We start from the raw sequence: 19,295 nt of genomic DNA, 5'->3' as shown, positions 1-19,295 counted from the left end.
TTGCTCATCCAAAGATGAATAAGAAGTTCCTTCTACAGGCTTCCATTAAAGCAGATGCTTATCCCTTTGCCAGCACTTACCATACTCTATTGTCCTTATCTCATTACAAGTCTGTCCTCCTTAATCAACAATGAACTAATCTGGGTCTAAGATTACATTGTGTCCCTCTTTATGTATATTCCCACATTATTGAGATATAAGTGATGTAAAACATTGTGTAATTGTAAGGTGTACATGTTGCTTTGATACACTTAGATACTGCAAAATGATTACAATTGCATTACTTAACACCTCCATCAACTACATAATTACCTTGGGTATGTTTGTGTGTGTGCTGATAAACATTTAACATCTATTCTCAGAAACTTTCAACTACATAATTTACTGTCGTTAACTATAATCATCATGGTTATATAATCAACATAATCATCATGGTGTACATGAGTCCTCAAAACTTTTTCATCTTATTTCTGGAAGTCTGTACTCTTTGACCAATATCTCCCCATTTCTCCCACCCCACCCCACCCCCCAGCCCTGAATCCACCTTTCCAATCTCTGTTTCTATTAGACTCTAAGGAAGAATCTGTTTCATGACTTTGCCTGGGCTTCTGTTATTGCTAGCAATCTTTGTTATTCCTTGACTTGTAGATTCATCACTTCAATCTATGGCTCCATTATCATATGGTATTCTCCTTGTGTGTCTCTGTTCTCTTTTTCCCTCCATATAAAGATATCACCCATATTAGATTAAGAGCCCACACTTCTCCAATATCACTTCATCTTAACTTAAACTCATCTTAATTACATATACAAAGACCTTATCTCCAAAAACAGTCACATAGGAAGCACATGAGTTTTGGGGAAACATTATTCAATCCAGTACATTTTATTATAATTGTTGTTACTAATTAGAGATTGTCATGAACAAAGGAAAGAAAAAATAATAATGAATGGAACATTTTAAATGAAGTTGGAAGGAAGAATACCTAACACATTCGTGCAATTATTATACTGAACCAATCATTTGTCCTTCAAAAAAATTAAGGAATACCTCAACCTCACTTCATTCTTGAACAAAATTGTCCAACATTCCAAACTGGTTCCAAGTTAATGAATTTCCTTTCAAAACTCATTTCATCTTAATATCCTTTAAAAATTAACCTTATTCATTTTTTTTAACAGCTCTCCTGAGCTATACTGATATACAAGGAATCACACACTTAATGTATACAGTTTGATAAGTTTAGACATCTGCAAAAACCCATTATGCCGTCACCACAAACAAGGAAATACACACACACACACACACACACATATATATTCCCAACACTTTCCAATGTTTTGTGTCCCCTTGTTGTTTTGGGCTTTTTTTGTGTTAAGAACATTTTACAAGAGATCTATCCTCTTAATAAATCCTGAAGTGCACAATACTATATTGTTATCTAACTCCTACAACTTAACAACAACAAAACAAGTGACTGAAAATGGGCAAATAACTTGAACAGACATTTCTCCAAAGATGACATCCTAAAGACCAATAGGTTATAAAAAGATGCTCAAAATCACTCATCATCAGTGAAATGCAAATAACCACCATGAGATATTACTTCATACTACTCAGGATAGCTACTACTAGGAAAAAAAAAAAAGCGTTGGTAAGAATATGGAGAAACTGGAAACTTTATACACTTTTGGTAGGAATACAAAATGTATAACCATTATTGAAGAAGTATGGAGTTTCCTCAAAAAATAAAAATAAAGCTACCATAAGATCCAGCAATCCTACTTCTGAATATATATTCAAAATAACTGAAATGAGGATCTTGAAATGAGGATCTTGAAGAAATATCTGTACTCCCATGTTCATTGTAGTATTATTCCCCAAAAGCCCACAATATGGAAATGATCCAAGTACTTACCGACAGATGAATGGATAAAGGAAATGTCACACACACACACAATGGAATATTATTCAGCCACAAGAAAAGGAAATCCTGCCATTTGTGACAATATGGATGAACATGAATGACATTACGCTAAGTAAAATAAGCCAGTCACAAGACAAATAGTGCATGATTCCAAACTCATAGAAGCAGAGAATACAACTGTGTTGCCAGGGCCTAGAAAATGGAGAACTGTTCAATGGATATAAAGTTTCAGTTATGCTAGAGTACATAATAGCAAAGCTTATTCTTTATTTCCATGTAAATGAAAGAATACAGGTTGAGAATCGTATGGATTTTGACTTAACTAGTGCAAAGTAGAGACAAGTTTAGGGTTTCCAAAAAATATTTCACCTCTGATTCATTGGAAAAGTAGAATTTCCAGAGCTTTTCCTTCTTCCATTCACCTTGCAGAATAAAATATTTCCTTGAGACCATTTCCCAACTCTCACACATGCAAAAATATGAACAAATAAGAGAATGTTTACTCTTAAAGAAAAATCCAGAAAGACTGAAGAAAGGGGAGAAAAGGAAGGAAAGGAAGAAAGGGAAGCAGCAAGAGATAAGGAAGAAACCAAAGAAGAATAAAATAAATACTAACTTTTGAATTTGCTCAATCAGAGCATATTATTGTTAAATCCCAAATACAGGTAAGTGTGCTTTGATATCCAAAACAATGGTGGCCCAAAAATAGAGGCATCAAATAAAACATTTACTTTTTCCTCATTATTAGTATTAATTATTTGCTATGCAATGTTTTTTAATTGATTAAGATTTATGTTAAAAATGGTAATGTTTCCCAACCTCATATTTTCCCATTAAGAATAAGTGTGCATATAATCTGTGATATTCCTAAAATATGAACATATTTATGCAAGATGAAAGAAAATCAGAAGTGGTGGTATCCATCACAGTAATATAGAAATTTGTTTACTTTTTAAATGAATGTTTTAAAGAAACAGGATTTTAAGGGAATCTTGAAGAGTTTTAGGGAACTGCAGAATACTCTCAAAACTTAGTGCTATCAAATAATCATCAGACCAGCATTGTATCAATCAATGCAGGTTTGCAGGTGGTGGGTATTAGAGAGGGCATGGATTGCATGGAGCACCGGGTGTGATGCAAAAATAATGAATACTGTTACGCTGAAAAGAAATAAAAAATTTAAAAAATTTAATGCAGGTTTGAAAATCATGAATCTTGAGGAACTTACCAAATATAATCATGAAAAATGTTATATATCCTACATGGATATTCTCATTTAATAGGTTTAGAAAACTGACTAGCTGATAGACACAGGTGAAAATATTTAAGGGTTCCTGAATGATTGATAATTGATTATATTTGTATCATTTCCACCAAATAATACTTTATGTTCTCCTGAATATACCTCTAGGGTTGGCAGGAACTTAAGTCATTTGAGTAACAAAAGTTTAAAATATAACACAAAACAATTCCATGCGAGCATAAGCAAAATGAGTGTGCATATTATATATATAATATATATGCATATTATATACATATAATATATAATTATATATAAAATATATCTATATATATTTTAATATATATTTACTATATACATATATAATTGATAATATATATATTATAATTATATACAATATATTTCAATATTTATAAAATATAACCAAATGTATATAAATGCAAAAGAAAATAATCTCCACCAATAAAATTGCAATATTAATCAGTCAAAGAGATACTCAATATCTATGTCATACTCTCCTCTTTTCGAAAGTCATTTCTGGTTCTCCAAGCAACTGTAAGCAGAGGAACTGTGTAATCAAAAATCATCATCTCAGCAACCTGATGCCTCAATGTTAACCTCTGAGTTCCTCTCCTATCTAATGTTCTTTTCTGTTAGGTTGACATGAAAATCAGTGTGTGCCCTGTGTTGACCACTGGCATACAGAGTATTGTCAGAATAGTTTTTTCCCTGCTTGTTTTGAGCCCCATGGCTATGTTACCCTCTGTAGATGGGTTATACTGGATATGTAGTGCCTGTATTCTATTGGGCTAAACTGACTGGTTCCCATTCACATCCTTGGACCAGGAAGGTGTCTTCATTTGGCAAATACAACTCCCGGGGAATGAGCAATGTCCCTAATTCAAGCTGTGATACCAGGGCCCCTGCCAGCCTGTCTCCCATAATTCTTTCCTGCCTCTCTGCTGGACATAAATGGTTGGGAGAAAGAAAGAACCTGAACAGCAAATTGGGGTGACGTACCAAATAAACATTATGGAGGCCTAGAAACTTCCAGTACAGAATGAAGAACCTAAGCCAGCCAATCCAAGTTTATTTATATCTCAGCTAGCTTCACTATCCAAGAGCTCAGTTGGAAGTGAAATATCCAGTAATATAGGCAGAATATCATTTAGTGTAATACTTGTAGAAAGGAGATCCAAATCAGATTTAGAGAATGTGTGACCAGAGGTAGGGAGTGGGATAAGTAAATGGCCAGGTGCCTTAGGAAATTAGAAGAAACAGTCAGGGTGAAGGTCTAGACCCAAGTAGAGACTTTTTCAGAAAGAATCAAGAACAAGAAACTTGGGCATAAAGTTATTCAACCTGACTTGCATTAACAAAGGGCACTTTGGCTTAAATCTCCTATGCACATTAGGAATAGAAGCAACAATGTACAGATCTCAAGAGTGAAAAAGGTACTTTTAATATACTTCAGATATGGTTCTCCCAACTGATAATTGCATTTCTGGGTTAGTATTTCTACAGTCTGATATTTCCGAGACTTCCAAGCATATAGATACCAAGGAACATTAAAGATTATATGTGCCATATGAGTGTGGAGTAGGTGAAGAGTACTGGTGAATGGAACTCTTGCTTGAAAAGGCAGAACTCAAGCTGATACTTGAAGGAAAAATAGGAAAGTGAGGTTGAGTGATTGGGCAGGGCACTCCACACGGGAGGCAAGATGATAACCAAAGCCCAAAGATAGGAGAAACTGTCCTCTAATTTCTGGGAGACATGAAGAAGACAACTTGGTCTTATAGCTATATGAAGCTTATTTACATTTAGATAACATAACCCTGATGAATAAGCATTAATTAGTACATAATTCATAATTTGGGAAATTCTAATGAAAAGGTGATGAACTAATTTTATTACATTTAACTATAACCAATCTATCATTCACCATTAAAATGCAGTAAAAAACTGAGAACTTTTAAAGTTTGTAGATAATAGGCCAAAATGCATTTGTTTTGGTTGAATTATAAAGCTCAAAACTCAATTCTTCACTTGAAGAATTTCAAGTAAATTTATTTATGAAGATAGTGTTGAAAAGTGGCAGAAGACAATAATATTCCACTAAATTGAAAAAATTAAAAAAGAAAAAATCTTACTGGTATGCTCATCCCTAGGGCATATAAAGTAGCAATAACATCATATTTGGTCCCATTGTCTCATAGCCTAAACTAAAAATAAAGTCATCATTTTTTATTTTCTCAAAAATAGAAATCTTTCATAAGAGACTGTAATTTCAAAGTTAAACTATTCTGACTTCATAATACAGTCAAACACCTTGAGGACATAAATGACACATAACTCTCATAACCTATAAAACATATAAAATATATTGCTCTCATAAAGATAAAGGTTACAGTTAATAGGCTGCCTTTAGTAACACTCTCAAAGGTTACTATAGCAACTCTTCTATGCAAATCAGCATGGGTGGTTCCCTCACAACTCTCAGATGGTTGAAATAAAAGAAGAATTAAACAATGGAAGATCACTGATTCTCAGTAGTCAGTATTATTCCTTTGCCAGATAGTCACTAAATATCTATAATGCACCAATTTACTCCCCCATAGGGTGTGTTATGGATACTGGCATTGTTTTTCTTTCAATGATGTGAATTATATAGCAGCTTTACCAAATTAATCTCAGAAAACTTGTTAATTGTTGGTGCCAGTCATCCAGCTCCCATAGAAAAAGAGATATGACCAAACAATATGACATTAAAATTTTAACGACAAATGACAAACCCCAGAGTAGTACGATGAACATGGATTCTATAACCAGATGTATCTGGGTCTAAATCATGCCACAAATTGCTTCATAAGTGATCCTAACACATCATTCAAAATTATCTAGACCTCAGTTTTCTACATTTTAGAATGTCAATAATAGTGTCTGCTTAGTAATTGTGAGGCTTCCATATAATTAACATAAAATACCTAGGTTGGCATATTGGCTGGAATACAGTAGGATCACTACAAAGTCTAGTGAATACTATCACTAATAGATTTTCAAGAACATGTGTCTAGAAGCATCACTGCTTTAAAGAAAGAGTGGCAAAGTTATACAAGGTTTTATCCTGGGAACATAATTTGGTGAAGAGTAAAACATTGTCTCAGCCCAGCTGAAATCATCACATATTGCTAATTGCACAGTGAAGTTTTTGCTAACACTGAGTCTGTCTAAAAATTGTGTGTCTATCTGCAAATATATAAAAATATTATATTATATTATGTGTTTATATCTGTGCAAATGCACAAATATACATATGTATATATTTACATTTGTGTATATGTACATGCCATTTATGTATGTTTGTGTATATATGTATGTAAATGTATGTATGTGTATATATGTATATGTATGGGTGTGTTTGTACACCGGACAATGTTAATAGCCTCTTTAAGAGCTCTCCAAGGTGCTGACCCCAAATTAACCCCATCCTTTACTTGTCACTCTTCTGTTACAAGAGGCCTACTCAAGTGGTAAGGGCATCCAACACCAGCACTGCTCCTCAGAGAAACTTCAGTGTCAGCACTTATCTTCCCACAGACATAATACCAAGATGTCAGAGAAAACTACTTGATAGTTTTGGAAGCAATGCACCATGTCTTTTGCCAATAATGAACACATATATTTTCCTATCACAATACCACAGATGAGCTAGTAATCATATAAAGAGAATTTCAGTTTTGATCCTAGAATGATAGGAAGCTGAATCTGTTGTCAGAGTAATAGACTATTACTTAAGAAACCATTGGACCCCATTCAATACGAAAGAGAAATGTCGTTCCTTTTTTCAGATTTACTTTTTATTAGTGATTAAATTGAAATGCTTTCATTCAATAAAAACTTTACTGAATCCCTAAGAATGAGCTCATCCTTAGATGTATTATCAAATGGAAATTAATCTAAATGAAGTCCATCACAAGAAGTAGATCCAGAAATAAATGCAGAAGTGTAATCTATATCATCCTAGCCTGGAATAGCAAATTAATTCGAACAGTTTCATAAATCCGACATTACAGTCCAAAACATTGTTGTGAATGAAAATACAAATTCCAAAGGTACAAAAGACAGATGTTCTCCTTTGCATATCTTTCAGTTTAGAACATGCTTTTACAGTGTCCTGCGTAGGTCAAGACCTAACCAAATACTTGTGACTTATAGCAGTAATGATAGGATATTAGTGACCTGTGTTTTCTGACCACCTCATGTATCTCCTCTACATGATTCAACAACAGTGAAAGACAAGAATATTTTAACTGAAATTTATTTTGGTTTTTTCCTTGACATTTAGTTTTATCTTTATAAGAAATATTATTTCTAAATAGTTCTACTGTGTCTTTAAATGCTTATATCATTGTATTTAAGTGTCCAAAACTATTTGGACATCAATTTAAATGAGACATATTGAAGAAAGCTAAGGAAGATTTGCACGTTGCTATTAAATCACAGGCTTGGAGGGTTTCCTTGAAGCTAGCATCATATGTTTATTCTCCATTTTCTAAAATTGTAATTCTGCAATGAAAAACCATGAAAAAAGGCTTTAAAGTAGTATTGTGAATGGGTAGTTAGTCTATGTTAACTATTGAGTACTGCCATAAAATGCATTTTTTTTCCTAATGCAGCTGAACTGCATTTATTTCCTGAGAGAATCCAGGAGGTCAAATTCATTATTGTGAAATGGAATCCAAAACAGAAGCTCTATTATCAGAAGTCACTGCTTTAGTTATTCGTGGCATGGTTTCGATGGCTGCCAGCCCTCATGAATGAAGAAGTTAGATAGTTATCTCTGTCATATGCTCAGTAAAATATACCCCATGGTATTTCAGAGTTACCAAATAGCAACTGACAAGGTCTTCGGGAATACTAGAGTGAGAGTTTGCAATGATTTTCAAAAGCATCCTTTGTTGATTCATGGGGATCTTTCCACCGACTAGGAAGAAAATTCCGAAGGCCATGACAAATTTTACTCAGATGCAGTTTAAACAGATAACAAATTCATAAAAGACTCCATATGGAAGCAATAGTACTAGGTTATACCATGATATACTCCCTAAGAAATGTCTGATTATTTCCAAAATAAGCTGCTTTCTGGAGGCCTAGGCATAAGATCCAGTTTGTTACATCTCTGAGTAAATATCCCCAAGTATAAGAGATGGCACAGGCCTCTACAGTGTCTTGATCACAGCAACATAGTAAGCCCTTACAACCAATGTTAATGGGCAACTCATTACAGGAGTTCTAAAAGCATACCTATCCCTGTGTTCAATATGGTAACATGTGATAAATAACTTTAGAACAATCAGAAAAATAGTCCAAATGTTCTAAACACTGAAAGAAAATTAATAGTACTAATAGCTACAATATTCAGAATGTTATGTTAGGCGGTTACATACATTCTTTCAAAAATGGTAACTTTCTTTTTCTCACACACTCCAGGTGAAAAAGCTGAGGCTAAGGTCGTTGAAAACCATGTTCTGAAGCCAGCTCCCTTATGCAAAACATCTTTCCACTACATCATACAGTTGTTAGGAATGCGAGGAGAGGGAAGGAGGAAGGTAAAGAGGAAGATGGTCGGAAGGAAGGAGGGAAAGACGGAAGAAAAGAAGGAACTAAAAAGAAAAAAGGGAAAAAGAATGAAATTTGAAAAAGAGAATCATGACTGCTACAAAGAAACTGTGTAGAAACTGCATTTGTGTTTTAAGCCAATACAAAGACAACATATATATATATATATATATATATATATATTTCATAAGAGATAAAGACTAATTTTGGGAAAAAAATAAGGCAGCCAGAAAACTAAACAGATATTTGGGTGATATTAAGTGCAAAGATATGATAATAATAAAAATATCATTTATTGAGTCCTATGTACCATGCCCTGGGGAGCAGGGGCAGGTGACTGTATTGAAACCATTACCATGGCAGGCATGTATTGCATAGAGCACTGGGTGTGGTACATAAACAATGAATTCTGGAACACTGAAAAAAATAAAAATTTTCAAAAACTGCATTATTCTATTTCATTTATAAAATAACTCTGTGGGCCCGGAACTATAAGTATGTCCATTTTATGGATGGAAAAAAAAAAAAAAAGAACAAAGGCCTTAAAAACTTTGCAAAGTTTGCATATCTAGGTTTGGCAGATCCAGATTTGGAACCCAAAACAGCTTGACACAGAGACACTTCTCTATTTACACCAGTCTGGCAGTTCGTATCATTTACTCTATTCCTGTGATAGTCCCATTTTTTCAAGATTTAAAATATGTCATTATACATAAGGAGATACTGAATCGCATTCAAAGCAATGATCCTGACCATCTTTCCCCACAATAATCATTGTCTTGCTTTTCATTCTATCATCAGAGAGTGCACTTGCTTTATTATCCAGTTATATATCATATGAACAACATTATAAGCATGCAGGAGATAGAAGTAATATTTTTCTGAAGTTCTACTGTATCTATTTTTTCTCTTAGTGCGAGTAATAATAGTAACATTTCCATAGTGCTTAGGATCTTCCAAAGCATTCCTCAATATTCAGCCTATCTTGCTCTTCACATTACACTATTAGTATTAGACCATTGCACAAATTTAGGAATTTGAGCTTAGAGCAGAGAAGTGTCTTACTCAATATTACACACTAAGAGTTGAAAGCAGATTTTCAAACTCAGATCTCTTACCTTGAAACCCTTTCCAACACTTTATCATTTTTTAAACTATAATGTATACCCTTTTATAAAGAGTAGACTCTTCAAAATATGTTTAAGTAAATCAATTTTAGAAACCAAGATAGATGTCTTTTTTTTTTTTTTCCTGATGGGCCTCCAACTGATTCACTGCCTGAGAAATTACCTATCAAAACAGGAAGATATTTAAGTCTTTCATGATACTGATATGCAAGCATGAAAATAACCACTTGCTGTTTTGCTTGGGGAAAATTAAAGTATACAGTCCCATTAAAAAAAAAAGAATGCTTATTTCATGGTTTTATTATTAACCTTAGGAAGAAAGATCTAAATAAAAATATGGTGTGGGGGCTGGCAAAAGCTTTCTCCCTCTTATTGTCTTTGTTTAAATTCAAAGCTAGTTTACCGTTCGCATGTGGGACTGTTAATACAAGAACCCCATTTTCATTCAACAAATTAGCTACAGTATGATGTATCACAAACAATGTTTCTGCAACATTCTCTGAAGTGAAGTCATTCACAAACTGCGTGGTTCAAAACATGACAAAATGCTGACCATTCTTATCTGTCTTACATACACGAGTGTGCTATCCTCACAAGGCAGGAGCTGCAGTGGAGAGTTTGGGTATCCCTAATTACCAGAATTTTTTTTTTCCCAAGAAATTTAGGTCAAACTTTGAAGCAGAACTGTTTGCAGCTAGGCAATAGCTTCCATTTTCCTGCACAGTTTGAAAATGGTAGACTAAGTAAACCAAGGTGTCCTCCTAGTAGAAGAAATGCAGCTGAGAACCTGCTCCTCTAGTAAGATCAGTGGCCTGGCAACCTCTGACTTCACTTTGGGATTAGGCAAGACTTTGTGAAAATTGCAAAACTCTCCTCCTCTTTTCCTCCTATGGACACTTCTTGTGAAGAGAGAATGAGATGCTACTATTGGAAAGTGCTTTGAAAGTGTGTTTAGAACATACCACTGAACAACTTCAAAGAGAAACTAACTCTATTTATATTTTAAAAGCAGCAACTTGTTTAACAGAGTCAACTCCATGAACAGAGGGAAAAAATTGTCCTCTTCCCTTTAGTAAGACTTGGAACATATGATAGATCTCTTTAATGCAAATCTTATTTGGCATAATAATCAGGCTATTGCCATAACCTATAAACCTCATTTATATTCTAGCAGCCCTTTTCATTTTTTGTTCCCTTGAGGTGTTTTTTTTTTCTTTATTCTCAGAATTATAATGGTATTATCTTTTATTATTATTAAGGAACCGAGAAGATTGAAATCTTAATTATCCCCCCTAATATTTAACATGATAGTTAATTATTATGATAACAATTGAAAGTTAATATCTGGATATTCCCCAAAGGAGAGATTTCATATAATAGTATTTTACGCAATTACCACAACCTTATCTGACCACAAGAACCAACGTCCCATCACAGATGTTCATTATAAAGAGAAGCAAGTGTCATTTTTTTGACTGCTCATTAACTGAATCCATTTCCAATGCTTGCAAAACCCCCACTTTATGAATATTCTTAGACCACAGAATCTGAAAATGTCCTGTAACTCCCATGTCTATAACTCCGATGCATGTAGTTAGTAAGCACATGTCCTAGGCTCACCAATCAAGTGTACTCATCCAATCTTGGAAGCGAGAGAGTGAAACAAAGGGATGGTGGAATACCTCGAGGTAGTGATATTACCTGGTGTCCAGAGCTAGTGGTGTTAATACACAGGCTTCCTTGACTAATATTTATTGATGGCGGCAGAGTGACTAACCTGTACCATTTCTGGGGCATACTTTTTTCTAGTTGCACTGTTGTTCAATTATCTATCCTTCCAATTGACTATATAAGTACCAATACTCTCTCAATAAAATGTTTCTGCTTAAATCATCCACAGCTTTTTTTTTTTTTTTTTTTTTAGTTTGTTTTTGTTTAAAAAACAAACAAACTTGAAAAGCCCTGCTGGATTCAGCAAGATTTTTTTGCTTCTCTTTTAGAAGCTCTGTCTGTGTACTTATATCCATTTTGTGAGCTTTTGATTTCTAGGGACCTATAATACTACGAACTAGACAGTAAAAGTGGATTACCACCAGTATGACACCTCATATATAATGAACATTGAGCATATAAAAATCAAAGAAGTCTCATTAATTATAGATACCAAATATCATATATAAAAAAAGATTAAAAAAAGAAAGTCATTATCTTGTAGTACTAATTGCTAACAAGTTTAAATCAAAAGTTAAACACAAGATGCCTTGTGACACTCTTTTCCTTAAATGAAACATGTTTCCAGAACTTAGCCAAAGAAGATTTGACTCTACAGCTTATCTTATTTCTGATTAAATACTCCATCTTTAAGAAGATATTAACGCTTATACTTTTTAAAAATCAAAATAAAGTCAAAGTAGAAAAATACTGGAGGAAAAGATTGTTATGGCTTAGGTTACAAAGATTCTCTTTGGGGGAAAATATACTTTCATTTTCATGAAAGTAATTTTTAACTTTTTTTTAAAGATTTGATTTATTTGTTTGTTTATTTAGCATGAGCAAGACTGGGGGGAGAGGGAATGCAAGTGGGGGAGAGATAAAGGGAGAGAATCTCAAGCAGACTCCGTGCTGTGTACAGAGCCCATGCAGGGTTTTATCTCACAGTCCCACAATCATGACCTGAGCTAAAACCAAGAGTCAGACATTTAACTGACTGAGCCACCCAGGCACCCTGAGAGTAATTTTGAAGCTGAATACTAGTTAAATAGGATGAATATTACTAAGTAATAACCTGTGAATATAAAAAGCATAGTATGGTTTTACAAAGGAGTAACAGTAGTTAAATCCGTAATTGGAAAAAGAAATCCTAAAAAGTATCACTCAGTTCTTTGATGACTGAGAGAAAGACTGGCCCTCCAAAGTCCTTTTGCTAAGTATGCTATTTTAAACTCACTGCGTATTTTCTAAACCTATTCACTTTAACCAAACCAACATAAGCCATGGAGATTTTTACATGGTCAAAATTATTTTTCTGTACTCAGTTTCATTTCATATTGATATACAACAATGCTTACCTCATACCAAGAAATGCATCTTTTTAGATTTGAGTACACAATTCCCTTAGTTTCCTAAGTTTTTTAGCCTTATCTGTGTCTTATTACTATGATGCTATGGTAATTTTCTTTAAAAGAGCATTATTTTTTCATTAAATCACCTTCAACATTCTTCAGATTTGCATGTTATGGCTAATACATTTAAAATTATAGACATCTTCAAAAATTTTAAGATGATCAATTGAATAAAATCATCACTACCCTTTGAAAAGAAAAATGAATCCCTACAATGTGTTGGCAGTATCTAGTGAAAGGCATTACTAGGAATCATTGTTCAGTAATGTCCAGGTAAAAAATGTAAGAGTTTCTTTTCCAAAAAAGTGGCCCAATTTATTTAAGATTTTTCTTTTCTACTTTTCTTCTAGATGGCTTTATATGAACGGGAAAACTAATGCTATATAAAACATTTCAGCAGGCAGTTTTCACCTACTGCTCTCAGACTATATCTACCCAGGATCAGACATCAGTATTAAAAGTTTTAAAATTAACACTCAAGGCAGTTCCAGTTCACAAATATGTGGAAATCTGCTAATAAAATACTTGAAAAAATTGGTCTCAAGGGAACTCACTTAATAAAGCTCACTTCCTGGTACTGCATGTGAAAGAAAATGGGGGGCTTTCGCAGTGATCATAGCAAGAAGCTTCATCTTTTTTAACTGTCTTAGACAAAGTTTCTTTATTGGAAGGCTGTGCGCCAGAGAATTCTAAGAAATACTCCTCTCTTGCTTCTGGACAGACACTCATGGGGGTGGGGAGGTTTGGATTCTCATCTCATTAGCTAAATTATCAATAACTATCAATGGCTCTTTTAAGTATAGAAGAACCCAATTTTGTGACCATGAAACCTGGAAATCCAGGCTGGGAAAGAACTGAAGGGAGGTAGGGGGAGATACATGTTAAGGAGGAGACAAGGAAAGGTGCAGCTGGTAACCTCAGGCTACTCTCCTGGACATTTCCTGATTCTGTGCCTCTGAAGCGTCCAGTCTCAAAGGATAAATTTGGATTTAACTTTAGAAAGTGATAAGGAAAAACAGCTTGTACTCTCCAAATTAATTTCTATCTAGAATTTTTGATATGATCAATTTAAAGCAGTAAATCCCTGTTTGCATTGCCATCTGCAAATTAAATGATTTAGAAATACTACACTTTTCTTATATAATTGATATAATCCTTAAGATAGCATTCCTTGTCTGTGCCTCAAATCTCTTGCTAAACATCCCCCAGAAGAAACATCTTTTGCTTAATCTCCCCAATTCTTAAAAAGGAAAAAAAAGAAAAGTTTGAAATACAGTCTCATAGTAACACTTGACTGAGAAACACACATACCGCGTCCTCAGGAACCATTCATGAGTTGTTTTGGTTACTTATATTTACTAAATATTTTTGTTAAGTGTTATTGGTTTAAGCTTACTTGAGATCAGTTCTTAAATGAAACACTTAAATTACAAAACACGACAGAAATTATTTCTCTTTCGGAGAGGAAATACATCTTAGAAATATTGTTAGAGATTTTCAGTCTTACATCTTTGCACTAAATTCATTTATGTACATTTTTGCCAATTGATTTCAAGACTAGCACAGTGGCAGCTTACAAAACCTCGTACATATATATCCATTTTTTTTCTATGAGGAGAATGTGTTTCTCTTTTATAGCTATGATTCAATAATAAGGGCTATATAATTTTCCAAATCAAACCTCTTCTGGATCACAAAGGCTCTAGTTATTCCCTTAAAACCAAGTGTTTCATAGATGAACAGTGCTCTCCTGTGATCAAAGAAAGGAACTGCTTGCATCATAAAACAGGTAATTACTGCCTTTTTATTGCCAGTGTGTCCCCTCCTGTTTTCCTATAGTTATTAGCAGGATTATCTTCTATACATATTATGCCCATTATCTCTCTGAGGAAGCCTTCCTTTTTTCCCTTCCAAAGTAAATATGCTACTATACTAATTATTTTATTCACATAATTATAATTGAAGTTCCTCTAGCTCATTTTTAACCTTGTTCAAGTCATAGTAGAAACAATAGTTGTGAAAGGAAGAAATCTCCCTAGAACTGATTACACAAATGTTGACAAATTGAAAGACACTATTTGCAAAACTGTCCCATATAAACCAACATGTGCTTATAAAATTAGAACCTTGAATTCTATGGTTTGTTCAGCCCTGTCTTTTATCAAAAAGTAACAAAGACTAATGCCACAGCTTCAGGAAAGGAGCTTCTGAGGATATTTGCCATTTTAAATGCCCACAATTTACAAAGCATCAAATAGCACTTATTCTCAAACAATTCCTATTTCTATTAAAAAAAAAAAAAATAGAGGTTTAGGCTTCCACCAATGCTATTTATATTCATGAGAGGAGTTTCCTGAGGTTTCTGTAAAACCACCATAATTTCCACTGACACATTTATCTAACAGTTGATGTCATTTTGGAGAGAAAAGGAGGGCAGCTAGGAAACTTGTTCCCTGTGAGCACTGATCCAGAACACACTGCAAACAGGTCTGTCAGAGCAGCCTTCTTTGGGGAGAGTAAACCGAATTGCTACATAATCAGGCTCTGCCACCTAGATTAATGTTTTACAGAAAAGGCTAAAATGCGGGCCTCTCTTAGAATGGTGGACATGTATCTGTCACATAAAACACAGTGCAGGATTTCTGAGAAACTCTTTGATCATACCAAAATTGATATAAAGTTAGTTAAAGTATATTTGGATTACATATGGATAATACACACAGATATATGTATAAATGATATAAGCAGTCATTGTGGTGTATAGACCCTCTGTGGATGCATTTGGGTCCTTTTTCCTGCAGCTGGCCACAAAAACAGCTGGCAGACAGTAGAGAAACCACCTGCCACACATTCGCCAAAGTCACTAGTGATGGTGCGAACAGCAGTGAAACAGGGATGGATTTCCCAGAGAGAGCAAGTCAGACCTTATGGGGAAAAAAAAATCTCAGGGAGGCATACAAGAATTTGGCTTGTGGACTCGAGCGTAGATCATGTTTCTTGAGCAAGGAGAACACCAACATCCAAGGAAAGATCTTAACAGATGCACAAATGTTCATTGATTAACTCAATGCCCCATTGGAACAATTTGTTGCCTAAGATTTTTAGGAAGATAAAGAGAGTAAATTGCATTTGCTGGACATGATATCACAAGGCAGTAAAATCTCAGGTGTCAGCAGGGATGGTAGTGTTTGTGGTGAGGTTATCAGAGAGGTGGAGAGTAGTTCAGCCCAGAACATAAGTCCTTTTCTCACATGATTAATACTCTTTTCAAGTAGTGAAAATAAAGCAAAACAAAACCTAGGAACTGCTTTCCACAAAAGAGAAATCACCTAAACAAAAGCTGTATATGGTAGGTAACTGCACATCCTGTTTCTCCCTCCTGTTGGGAACTTAAAATCCACATCCCTACTATAACATACATCCAGTTCAAGTTGCCTGGTATTAACGGTTGACAAAGGCAGCAACAAAGTCAATATTAACAATATGACTCCTTGGCAGAGTCTCTTGGTCCAAAGATGGGAACATGACAAAGGTCTAGCCAACAAAAACCCTCTTCTAAAATTTGAAATGGATGTTCCTGGTGGTTCAGCCGTTTAAGCATCTGACTCTTGGTTTTGGCTCAGGTCATGATCTTGATGGTCATGAGATCAAGAGGTCATGAGATCAAGCCCCACATGGGCTCCACGCTGAGTATGGAGCCACTGAAGATTCTCTCTACTCTCCCTTTGCCCCTCCCTACCTTGCTCCCATAACACTCTCTCTCTCTAAAAAAAAAAAAAAAAAAAAAAAAAAAAAAAGTTTAAAAATGAAAAAACAAAATAAAGTAAAATTTGGAACTAAAACTGATAAAGAGAGAACATGGGAGCCTCAGAACTCTTCAAAGATCAAAGGATCAAAGAAGTAGGCTAGCCACTCTGGAGAGAATGTGAGGAAATAATTAAGGAGAAAAGATGGAAGCAGATGTTCAAAATATGTTTAGGTGAATTACAGAGAAAGAAAATCTTCACTGCATTCAAATCATTAGTTTCAGTAGGTCTTGGTGTCCACCTTCCTTCATGCATTAGGTTCTAACACACATCATGCTTCTTTTCATAAACCCCCCAATTTTGCATAAGATAGTAAAAATGTTTCTTGTATTTGCAATCAAAAGGTTTTAACTAATATTTGCTTAAGAATTTCAAACAATATGCTAGTTAACTGGGACCTCTTGTTCTATGTATAACATATCTTAATATTAATGGCTTGATAACTATATAAAGAGCATTCCATTTACTAAATTGCTCAATTATATTATTTTTATTGTCATGTGTCTCAAAAAATAATTCCTTCAGGTACTATTGATGTGAAACATGTAATTTCCAATGACAGGTCAAGTTTCAGAGCCATGAATGAGTACGCTAGGGGCGCCTGAGTCGCTCAGTCAGTTAAGTGTCTGCCTTTGGCTCAGGTCATGGTCTCTGGGTCCTGGGATCACCATGCATCAGGCTCTCTCCTCGGCAGGGAATCTGCTCCTCTCTCTCTCCCTCTGCCCCTCCCCACTGCTCATTCTCTCTCTCTTTCTCGCTTAAATATATTTTTTTAAATGATCATATTAAGTAACCAGTGAATCTGTGACAACTCTGTATTCAAAATCATTCACCCATATATACTACTTATATAAACTAAAACTTAATTTATTATTTCTAAGTATGACTTAGCAAATATTTATGTATTTTTTGAACTATTTAACTGCACTGATAGTCCTCAAACCTACAAGAGTCCCTCATCAGCCCTTGCTACCTTCCTCTTCCGCTAGAATCACCTCAGAGTTTAACCAAGGACAAGTTTGTTTTGGAATTTTATAGACTTTTTTCTCCTTTTACCCATACACGACATTTATATTGGTAGTGTAGGATCTAGAGGACAATACTACACATTAAGGAATAGGAAAATCAAATGAGAGAACGTGTGCACACACCTATGAGTGGGTATATATGTTTGTATGAATGTAGTACTGCACACCCAAGTTGAATAGTTGTAATTCTCAAGCTGTAGTAACAGCTGCAATCTTATATGTCACTGATTAAAAGCCTAATATTATCTCCTAGGATAGGAAAATTAGCAGGCTAATAAGTCTATAATGACAATAAAATCTGGACAATGGGCTCTTTGAGGGAAAGAACAACTTGTCTTAGGCATCTTCAGAGGGGATAGTGAGATGCCACAGCAAACTGGGAAGATAATAGGATTAAGAAGAAAATAAGAGCTGGATTTAATCCAGATTGTTTCTACATATCTGTGTGAACGTTGACTCACTAACCTTATCTGAGCCTTGGGGGTTTATTTGTTTGTTTTGTTTTAAAGATTTTATTTATTTATTTGACAGACAGAGATCACCAGTAGACAGAGAGGCAGGCAGAGAGAGAGAGAGAGGAGGAAGCAGGCTCCCTGTGGAGCAGAGAGCCTGATGCGGGGCTTGATCCCAGGACCCTGGGATCATGACCTGAGCCGAAGGCAGAGGCTTAACCCACTGAGCCACCAAAGTGCCCCAAGCCTCGGTTTTTATACCTATAAAATGGATGAAATAAAACTTGCCATTCGGAACTATTTTAAGGATAAAATTTATTCTTTTATCCATTTAGCAACTGTTCAGGAAATCTCTTTTCCCCGTCAGACCTGTCTGTGTCTCATGCATGGACGGTGGAAGAAAAGAGAGAAGGGAAGAAGGGGGGAAAGGAGGGAGGGAGGGAGGAGAAAAGGAACGAAATTACTTTTTATTCTGGATTTCATGTTAGATTTATATTAAACAAAAATCATTACCTGCTCAAAACTTGGATCTAAAGATTATTTGGTAAAACAAGGAAAACTACAGACAACAGCAGTCTAATTCGTCATGTGAAAATGTTTTAAAGCCATTGTTTCATATCCAAGTAAAAAAGAAAATGAGAGCACTGTGGATTTTGTCTTATTTGTTATTAACGCAGGATAGAGATGCGCAACTCAAACACTCAGACAAAACGGTAAAGAGTAAGGGGTTGTAATTAACTTGAATTAGCAGGATGATTACCTCTCTATGCCACATTTCTTTGCTTCAAGAACACTTGTCAGCAAAAATGTTTGTGATTCTTCTATTGTAAAAGTCATTTTTTTAATTCTCATCTTTACTCCGGAAGGGACAAGACAAGAAGAACTTAAACATTTCAGTTGTTCAAGATGAGTAAGTTCTAGAGACCTGCTATACAACACGGTACCTCTGCTGTAGCAATACAATATTGGA

Source organism: Mustela putorius, unplaced genomic scaffold (assembly GCF_011764305.1).
Source record: "Mustela putorius furo isolate JIRA1106 unplaced genomic scaffold, ASM1176430v1.1 tig00000228_pilon_pilon_pilon, whole genome shotgun sequence".
NCBI lineage: Eukaryota > Metazoa > Chordata > Mammalia > Carnivora > Mustelidae > Mustela > Mustela putorius.
The sequence above is the reverse complement of the archived record's forward strand: the minus strand, read 5'-3'. Positions refer to the sequence as shown.